At 45.3% G+C, this 10916-nt stretch overlaps 1 pseudogene; it reads left to right on the forward strand.

The window, feature by feature from the left end:
* Window positions 1-313: 313 nt before the first annotated feature.
* On the forward strand, window positions 314-2981 carry LOC124028722 (annotated as a pseudogene).
* The last annotated feature ends 7935 nt before the right edge of the window (window positions 2982-10916 follow it).

Genomic DNA, 10916 nt, shown 5'->3' on the forward strand with positions numbered 1-10916 from the left:
AGTCGCTCTGGATAAGAGCGTCTGCTAAATGACTTAAATGTAAATGTAAATGTAAATGTTGTTTTGATAGATGACATTCTTGATACACACTCTTTATGACATCACAAAGTGCCTGTGACACAGGGGTTCCAGAATCATACTTGTTGACATCTCATGTGCTGGAACACTCATTTGTCTTGCATGCAAGGTATCTATCAAACTGTTCTACTGAGAAGATATTAGACTGTCAAATCTGTTAACCCTTGTATGGTCGTCATGGACATGAGGGTACCTTTGGTCTCCTTATATGTAGGTCATTTACATATTCTTACGAATGAACATACTTTATTCCATAAATTCAGGGACAATCCACTCAATTAAGGTCTACGAAGATAGGAAGACCCAACGATCCTTGGGATATACTGTAGATATATCAACTTTTACCAAAAGGATGTTGAGTCTGCCTCGGACAGTATGAAATGGAATGTGACTCATGTGGAATCAACAAGATCCTTCTCTGAAGAAGAGCATCGTTGTGAATATTATCGTCAAGAATCTGGATAAGCCAAGCATTAGGGGACACATTTTATATTCTGTCCTCTAAGGTTGTTTGTGATACTGAGGGCATACCCGAGGGTACGGTTATGTAGATTGCACAACCCAGGACGCTGTTGAATGAGCCAAGAGATTGAATGGTAAGATGTTGGCTGATGAAATAGTGAGCATTGAACTATTTAAATAATGTAAACAGAGAGAGGCTGAATTTGGATCCAGGGCCAAGGAGTTCACCTATGTGTACAGGTACATCAAGAACTTTGGCATCAACATGGATGATGACAAACTGTGAGATATGGTTGACATGATGAGTGTTTGGCAGATGTGTCTTGTGTAGCCTACTGTTGTATATCCTCTTGTTGTTTCGTGTCTGTTTAGTTGACCTTTTTATTGAGTTGAGGACGATTCTGTCCTTTTCAGCTCCAGGGAGTGTCATGGTTGATCACAGCGTGAAATCTAGAGGATTCGGCTTCCTCAGTGTCAAAAGGGAGGAGGATGCACAGAAGGTGAGAGATGTCATCCATTATTGTCACTGTCTAGATGTGTTACGGAGCTCAGTGTCTGGGAGACCAGTGTGTCATTGGAGTGTATCTGATTTTGTCAGGCTGTGGATCAGATAAATGAGAAGAAGGTGAACAGGAGCTGGATCTATGTGGGCCACGGCCAGAAGAAATGTGCAACAAGCTCTCACAATCTCATGTCACAATTAGACGTTTATCCATGTTTCTCAAACGTCAGATTTAGAAGTTGTTCCAAACTTAAAATGTAGACGTGTTTAAGGTTAAGTTTAGGCATTAACTCTGAATGTTTAAGGATAGGCATTAACTGTGAATGGTTAAGGTAAGTGTTAAGGTTTGAGATAGGCTTAAAACAAAAATCCAAAAAGTGGCCAGTTTCTACATCATCTCCCGACATCCTCAGATATGGATGGACAGCTAATCCTTGTATCACCGGTGACCTGGCTGGAAATGCAAGTGCCAGATGTTGCTAAAATACAGGATTCAGCTGAGGAAGAAGGCCGCATTAACGGAGTCAATCTGTACATGAATAATATGGATGATAGCTGGGACGGTCATCATCTCCAGAAAGAGCTTTGCCTCTTAGGAACAATCACAAGCACCAAGGTGATGATGGAGCACGGTTCAGAACAATCACAAGCACCAAGGTGATGATGGAGCACGGTTCGGAACAATCACAGGGCACCAAGGTGATGATGGAGCACGGTTCAGAACAATCACAAGCACCAAGGTGATGATGGAGCCCGGTTCAGAACAATCACAAGCACCAAGGTGATGATGGAGCACAGTTCAGAACAATCACAAACACCAAGGTGATGATGGAGCACGGTTCAGAACAATCACAAGCACCAAGGTGATGATGGAGCACGGTTCAGAACAATCACAAGCACCAAGGTGATGATGGAGCCCGGTTCAGAACAATCACAAGCACCAAGGTGATGATGGAGCACAGTTCAGAACAATCACAAACACCAAGGTGATGATGGAGCACGGTTCAGAACAATCACAAGCACCAAGGTGATGATGGAGCACGGTTCAGAACAATCACAAGCACCAAGGTGATGATGGAGCCCGGTTCAGAACAATCACAAGCACCAAGGTGATGATGGAGCACGGTTGAAGCAAAGGCTTTGGATTTGTTACGCCACCAAGGCTTTGACGGAGATAAACAGTTGCAGAGTGACCAGCAAGCCGCTATCTGTGGCTCCAGGCCCAACACAAGACCCTACATCAGGCATATCTGAAGAACCGCTGACTGCAGAGGATGGCTAACGTCATGGCCGTCCCAAATCCACCCATCATCAACCCCAACCGGCCTGCACCCGCCATTATGCATCCATGCACCATGAGTGCCTCATCCTCCCATCAGATGAGGGAGTATATCTGATGATGCAGCATATATGTAAATGTTGGAGTCAATGTTGATACCACTCCCATAGCATTTACCTTGAATGTCTTTAGTTGGAAGAATACTGGCTATTGTCATCATCAAATCTCTGATCATAAATATATTCTCCCCAGCTTCCCAGGCAGCCATAGTGAGCATGCCTCAGAAAACCCCTCAGCAGGAAATTAATTCCCTGCTTCAGGTCCACATGCAAAAGCCTGCTGTCCATGTCCAGGAGTCTCTGACTGCTTCCATGCTGTCAACCTTATCCCTTGAGAACCCAAAATAAAGTCTGTGTGAGTCCGGCATCCATCTCTCTTTTCAATTCACTTCCTGAGTCAAAAACTTGTGACCATCCATTCCATGGTCCTTTCTGATGGTTTATTTTATTCTCCCTCCTTCCAAGTCAGACACTTTACCTCCTGATCCCCCCCCCCCCCCAATCTGGCTCCAGAATCACATGCATGCTCGCGGAGCTGGAAAACTCTGAGCTGCTCCACATGCTGGAGTCCCCACAGACCCTGCACGCCAACCTAGACTGAGGCACAGACACGGTCTCAATGGGGATAGTCAGCTCAGCCTCGATCTATGTTGAGCAAAACAAAACATTGTGGTGTTTGCTTTAGCAATCTTACTGGAATAAACACCTCCTCAATTCCTGTCATTATTGAAAGAGATTGTGATATCTCACATCTCAAAATAGGGTTACTTAATGTTAGATCCCTCACGTCCAAGTCATAGTCAATGAACTAATCACTGATCATAATGTTGATGTGATTAGCTTGACAGAAACATGGCTCAAGCCTGATGAATGAACTGTGTTAAATGAGGATTCTCCTGGTTACACTAGTGACCATATCCCCTGGGCATCCCACAAAGGCAGTGGTGAGGCTAACATTTATGACAGCAAATTTCAATTTACAAAAAATGTAATACATTTTTATTTTGAGCTTCTAGTCATGAAATCTATGCAGTCTATTCAATCACTTTGAAGAGCTACCATTCCTCACGGAGTTCCCATAATTTCTATCCGACCTTGTAGTCATGGCAGATAACATTAACCTACAAAGCATTACATGGGCTTGCTCCTACCTATCTCTCCGATTTGGTCCTGCCGTACATACCTACACGTACGCTACAGTCACAAGACGCAGGCCTCCTTATTGTCCCTAGGATCTCTAAGCAAACAGCTAGAGGCAGGGCTTTCTCCTATAGAGCTCCATTTTATGGAATGGTCTGCTTATCCATGTAAGAGACGTAGACTCAGTCTCGACCTTTAAGTCTTTACTGAAGACTCATCACTTCATTAGGTGCTATGATTGAGTGTAGTCTGGCCCAGGGGTGCGAAGGTAAATGGAAAGGCACCGGAGCGATGAACTGCCCTTGCTGTCTCTGCCTGGCAGGCTCCCCTCTCTCCACTGGGAGTCTCTGCCTCTGACCCTATTACAGGGGCTGAGTCACTGGCTTACTAGTGCTCTTCCATGCCATCCCTAGGAGTGGTGCGTCACTTGAGTGGGTTGAGTCATTGAAGTGATCTTCCTGTCTGTTGATATCCCTCTAGTGGTGTGGGGGCTGTGCTTTGGCAAAGTGGGTGGGGTTATATCCTGCTTGGCCCTGTCCGGGAGTATGGTCAGATGGGGCGACAGTGTCCCCTGACTCACCCCTGTCTCAGTCTCCAGTATTATGTCCTGCAATAGTCTATGTGCCGGGGGGCTAGGATCATTCTGTTATATCTGGTGTAATTCTCCTGTCTTATCTGGTGTCCTGTGTGAATTTCAGTATTATCCCTCTAATTCAATTCAATCCCAGGGCTTTATTGACATGGGAAACATATGTTAACATTGCCAAAGCAAGTGAAGTTGATAATAAAGAAAAGATAAATAAACAATAAAAATGTACAGTAAAACAGTACACTCACTGAAGTTACAAAAGAATAGAGACATTTCAAATGTCACATTATGTCTACATACAGTGTTGCAACGATGTGCAAATAGTTAAAGAACAGAATGTAAAATAAATAAACATAAATATGGGTTGTATTTACAATGGTGTTTGTTCTTCACTGGATGCCCTTTTCCTCTGGCAACAGGTCACACATCTTGGTACCGTGATGACACACTGTGGTATTTCACCCAGTAGATATGGGAGTTCATCAAAATTGGGTTTGATTTCAATTTTTTTGTGGATCTGTGTAATCTGAGGGAAGTATGTGTCTATATTATGGTCATACATTTGGCAGGAGGTTAGGAAGTGCTGCTCAGTTTCCACCTCATTTTGTGGGCAGTGTGCCACAGTAAAAGTCTTCTCTCGAGAGCCATGTCTGCCTACGGCAGCCTTTCTCAACAGCAAGGCTATGCTCACTGAGTCTCTAAATAGTCAAAGCTTTCCTGAAGTTTGGGTCAGACACAGTGGTCAGGTATTCTGCCACTGCGTACTCTCTGTTTTGGGCCAAATAGCATTCTAGTTTGCTCTGTTGTTTTGTTAATTCTATCCAATGTGTCAAGTAATTATCTTTTTGTTTTCTCATGATTTGGTTGGGTCTAATTGTGTTGCTGTTCTGGGGCTCTGTGGGGTGTGTTTGTGTTTGTGAATAGAGCCCCTTACCAGCTTGCTTAGGGGACTCTTCTCCAGGTTCATCTCTCTGTAGGTGATGTCTTTGTTATGGAAGGTTTGGGAATCGCTTCCTTTTAGGTTGTTGTAGAATTTAGGTTGTTGCAGAATTCTGCATGCAGTCTCAATTGTGGCGACTGGACCTTTTTTGGAACACCATTATTTTTGTCTTACTGAGATTTACTCCAGGGGCCCAGGTCTGGCAGAATCTGTGCAGAAGATCTAGGTGCTGCTGAAGGCCCTCCATGGTTGGTGACAGAAGCACCAGATCATCAGCAAATGGTAGACATTTGACTTCAGATTCTAGCAGGGTGAGGCCGGGTGCTCCCTCCCTCCCCTCCCGGAGGAACTGAGCCCTAGGATCATGCCTCAGGACTACCTGGCCTCATGACTCCTGGCTGTCCCCAGTCCACTTGGTCATGCTGCTGCTCCAGTTTCAACTGTTCTGCCTGTGGCTAGGGAACCTTGACCTGTTCACCTGACGTGTTACTTTGTCCTAGACCTGCTGTTTTCGTCTCTCTCTCTCTCTCTCTCTCTCTCTCTACCGCACCCTCTGTCTTGACCTTTGAATGCTCGGCTATAAAAAGCCAACTGAGATTTACTCCTGAGGTAATGGCCTGTTGCACCCTCTACAACCCCTGGGATTATTATTTGACCCTGCTGGTCAACTATGAACGTTTGAAGAACATTCTGGACTTAAACGGCAATGTACTCTTATAATCTTCACCTGGCACAGCCAGAAGAGGACTGGCCACTCTTCAGAGCCTGGTTCATATTTAGGATTCTTCCTAGGTTCCTGCCTTTCTTCCTAGGTTCCTGAATTTTTCCTAGCCACCGTGCTTCCACATCTGCATTGCTTGCTGTTTGGAGTTTTAGGCTGGTTTCTGTTTAGCACTTTGTGACATCTGCTGATGTAAAAATGCTTTTATAAATACATTTGATTGATTGAAGGTGGAGGATGCATCCGCTGTCTACGAAGCGTGGCCCAAGCCAAAACACCTGCCCCAGTGGCTTGAACATTCAATATGGCATTTCATTTTGCAAACATGACAGCAAACATGACAAGCATTGGACAATAAACAATGTGTTTTAAGTGAATACATGATTGACTTTGCCTTGTCTAGATGAGGTTAGGTTGAAGTTTAGCTGAAAACCTTGAAGAGTAGTAGGAGCCAGAATAAGAATGTGTGTGTGTGTTTGCTTTCCTGTGTGCATGGTGCCATAGCCCTTCTCTGCCAGCCCTGTGGTTCTGTATCCACTCCTCCAGTTCCTGGGACAGATGGAACTGCCTCCAGCCTCCAGCACTATTCTCTATTACAGAAGATCTAATTAGCCGTCCGTATCAAAGGAGATGTCAGAGTGACGTTGCCGGCTGTTCTGTCAGACCAGCTAACAGAACCGGGGCCTGAACAGTCGCCCTGTCGCCGTGGTACATAGCTAGCTATAGCTCTATAGTGGGTGAACATCCAGCTTCATAGTGGCATGGGTTGTGTCCCAAATGGGTCCTGGTAGTGCACTAAACAGGGAATAGGGTGCCATTTGGGCCACCATGCACAATGATGTATCTGGGAGGGCTAAAGGAGTGGTTTAGTCTACAGTTTCATTGTGTGTCCCAGCCAGGCCTAATCTCTGTTAACCCAGAAGTCAACTCTTGAGTCATTTGTCCCCCCCTAGGGGACAAAAACCCTCAAAACAGTGACGAAAACCCTCAAAACTGAATTAATTGAACAGATTGAAGAGTAAATGCTATATTCTACAGGCAGATGATGGATTAAGTTATTCTGGTCATATTTTGTGGTTGTTCTGCAGACTGGATAACACACTTTTATGACATACACACACGTGAAAAGATAGAAGCACACACACACACGAATGAATGCGAGTGCACAGACACATGCATACACAAACGGACACACACACACACACACACGAAACACAGAGAAAAGGGGTGAGGGGGAGAGAGAATTACATCACACACATCCATGATTTATGTTCTCCACAGACACATAATGTAAGGAATGGAGGCACTGAGCTGTAAATCTCCCTGAAGGCTATGATAATCACTTGGTAATGGGATGGTTCAGAGGTTGGTAACACAGCCTGACCCAGCCGCTAACCCAGGACCCAACTTAAGCAAAGTCTGGAGAAAAATATTACAACAAAACAAAATATATTTTGATTTATTGTGGCGTTAAGTTGCCTTTTGCTTTAACCAGTCAGCCCTTTTTATGAAAATATGAATTCAAAAATATATTCATGCTGGGCAAGAATAATTACGTTTTGATTTAATTGAGTATCCCATTTTTAGCTTAGAAACCCTACTGTTTCTGCACAAAGTCATACTGCTGCATTGAATTATTCCAGACTGTTTGGCAAGATTCTGTTTGGCAGAAACAAATACACAGGCTATAGAACCGCAGTTACCAAGATTGATTGAAGAAACACTCTGTGGTGTTGACAGAACTAAGGGTCTGGGGGTTGAAGCAATAAGGCTGAAGCACTGAACTGCTTCTCACCTCAATATTCACATTACTATGATAACAGCAATACAGTACAGTCCCAGCACATGGCATGATAAACATGAATTATAGAGACATATGATGGATCGGTTGCTACAGCTGTTACCATAGTGACCTGATGTGGCAACAGGACAGGAGAGTGTCTCTGTCTATCTGTTGTTCTCTCTCTTTACCTCTCTCGCTCTGTCTCACTCTCTCTCCTCTTCACCTCTCTCGCTCTGTCTCACTCTCTCTCTCTTCACCTGTCTCACTCTCTTTACCTCTCTCGCTCTGTCACTCTCTCACCTCTCGCTCTGTCTCACCTCTGTCTCACTCTCTCTCTTTACCTCTCTCTGCTCTGTCTCACTCTCTCTCTTTACCTCTCTCTCTCTCTTTACCTCTCTCTGTCTCTTACCTCTCTCGCTCTGTCTCACTCTCTCTCTCTCTTACCTCTCTCGCTCTGTCTCACTCTCTCTCTCTCTCTTTACCTCTCTCGCTCTGTCTCACTCTCTCTCTTCTCACTCTCTCTCTCTCTATTTACCTCTCTCGCTCTGTCTCACTCTCTCTCTCTCTTTACTCTTTACCTCTCTCTCTTTACCTCTCTCGCTCTGTCTCACTCTCTCTCTTACCTCTCTCACTCTGTCTCACTCTCTCTCTTTTGGTCTCACTCTCTCCTTCTACATTCTCTCGCCTGCCTATCTCTCCTCTCTCGCTCTGTCTCACTCTCTCTCTTTATCTCACTCTGTCTCACTCTCTTTCCTCTCTCCCTCTACATCTCTGCAGTCTGTCTCAACATTACTCTCCTCTGTACACTCTGCAGTTGTTATCATCTCCCCTTTCCTTCTCTCGTCTCCTTCTCTCAATCATTTTCTGTCTCTCCCTTTTTATTTTGTGCATGTCTGTCACTCCTTGCCTGAACTCCCTCTCCTGCATGTGCCCCCCTACCCTCTCTTACACTCCTTCCCTTCTGTCCTGCTCCCCTCCATCCCGGTTGTCCTGCTCTCCTTTATCTCACTCCCTCTCCTGCATGTGCTCCCCCTACCCTCTCTTACACTCCTTCTCTGTCCTGCTTCCATCCCGGTCTCCCCTCTCCTTTATCCCACTCCCTCCTGCATGTGCACCCCTACCCTCTCTTACACTCCTTCCCTTCTGTCCTGCTCCCCTCCATCCCGGTCTCTCCCCTCGCTCTCCTTTATCCCACTCCCTCTCCTGCATGTGCCCCCCTACCCTCTCTTACACTCCTTCCCTTCTGTCCTGCTCCCCTCCATCCCGGTCTCTCCCCTCGCTCTCCTTTATCCCACTCCCTCTCCCTCTTACATCCTTCCCTTCCTCCTGCCCCCTACCCTCTCTCCCCCTCGCTCTCCTTTACCCACACCTCCTCATGTGCCCCCCTCCCTGTCCTGCCTGCTCCCCTCCATCCCGGTCTCTCCCCTCGCTCTCCTTTATCCCACTCCCTCTCCTGCATGTGCCCCCCTACCCTCTCTTACACTCCTTCCTTCTGTCCTGCTCCCTCCATCCCGGTCTCCCCTCGCTCTCCTTTATCCCACTCTCTCTCCCGTTTTCTCTCATTCCCTCCCCTCTCTCTCTCTCTCTCTCTCCCCTCCATCTATCTCTATGACAGATAGTGTCTCTACACACCAGTAGAACTGAGAGAGAGAAAGAGAGCAAAAAAGAGAGAAAGAGAGGGGTTTGACTTACATGAGCCTGTTAAAGTAAAATAGATACCCCCCCACCCCCAGAGATCAACCCGCATCAAAAGCCATCACCATTTCAAACACAGTAACACTACTTTATCTGAACATGTTTTACCTCTTCTACAATAAGGGTGAAATAAACATAATGTTATACTAGCCACTTGCCCAGCCTTGTGTACCTTCCTTGTCCAAACACCAAGTCAACCACTGGGCAGGATCATAGAACCATAGCATCTTACAGCAGCCCCTTACATTCAGCCTTCATACCAAAGGAGAGGGTCTTCAGAGTGGGGCAACAGAAGAATTAAAGGCCCCTGGAGCTAGCATTGCCTGCATGTGAATGATGTAACGTGGCCTCCAGGCAAGACTTCATCATGCATGTTACACAACTCCAAACTATTTGTCCCTCCTGGGATCTGGTCTCTGGGCTTGGTGGGGGGTCCAGTGGATATGTGAAATCATTAGCCTATGATGTCCTGTCTATGGACATCTTCAATGGTTCTGTGCTGGTTTCTGTGGAGTGAAGATCAAAGATAAAGATGCACAGTGAACAGTGTTGAAGTCGGAGGTTTACATACACTGAGCCAAATACATTCAAACTCAGTTTTTCACAATTCCTGACATTTAATCCAAGTAAAAAATACCCAGTTAGGATCACCACTTTATTTTAAGAATGTGAAATGTCAAAATAATAGTAGAGAGAATGATTTATTTCAGCTTTTATTTCTTTCATCACATTCCCAGTGGGTCAGAAGTTTACATACACTCCATTAGTATTTGGTAGCATTGCCTTTAAATTGTTTAACTTGGTTCAAATATTTCGGTAGCCTTCCACAAGCTTCCCACAACAAGTTGGGTGATTTCTGACCCATTCCTCCTGACAGAGCTGGTGTAACTGAGTCAGGTTTGTAGGCCTCCTTGCTCGCACACACTTTTTCAGTTCGGCCCACAAATGTTCTATAGGATTGAGGTCAGGGAGTTGTGATGGCCACTCCAATACCTTGACTTTGTTGACCTTAAGCCATTTTGACACAACATGATGCTGCCACCCCCGTGCTTCACAGTTGGGATGGTGTTCTTCGGCTTGCAAGCCTCCCCCTTTTTGCTCCAAACATAATGATGGTCATTATGGCCAAACAGTTATATTTGGTTTCATCAGACCAGAGGACATTTCTCCAAAAAGTACGATCTGGTGGTTGAAAAACAAGTGGTTGAAAAACGAGTTCTAATGACTCCAACCTAAGTGTATGTAAACTTCTGACTTCAACTGTATACACAAACATACACATGCACAAATTTACACACACACACACACACACACACACACACACACACACACACACACACACACACACACACACACACACACGCACGCACGCACGCACGCACGCACGCACACACACACACACACACACACACACCAAACACACACACCAAACACACAACCCCTACACACAACCTAATAATCTCTCTTTCTCAACTACAGCACACAGACTCACAGATTCGTCACACATTTCCTCATTTATCCAAAGGCGCTCTCTTCTGTCCAGTAAAATAACTGCATGACTGCAGCGAATTGAATCTGTGAGAGAACTGAACACTAAGATGTTCTTCTCCCCTCTGTTATTTCATGTGAAAATAACCTGCTGATTCATCCTAATGAATGTGATCTATT

This window comes from Oncorhynchus gorbuscha, unplaced genomic scaffold (assembly GCF_021184085.1).
Source record: "Oncorhynchus gorbuscha isolate QuinsamMale2020 ecotype Even-year unplaced genomic scaffold, OgorEven_v1.0 Un_scaffold_4716, whole genome shotgun sequence".
NCBI lineage: Eukaryota > Metazoa > Chordata > Actinopteri > Salmoniformes > Salmonidae > Oncorhynchus > Oncorhynchus gorbuscha.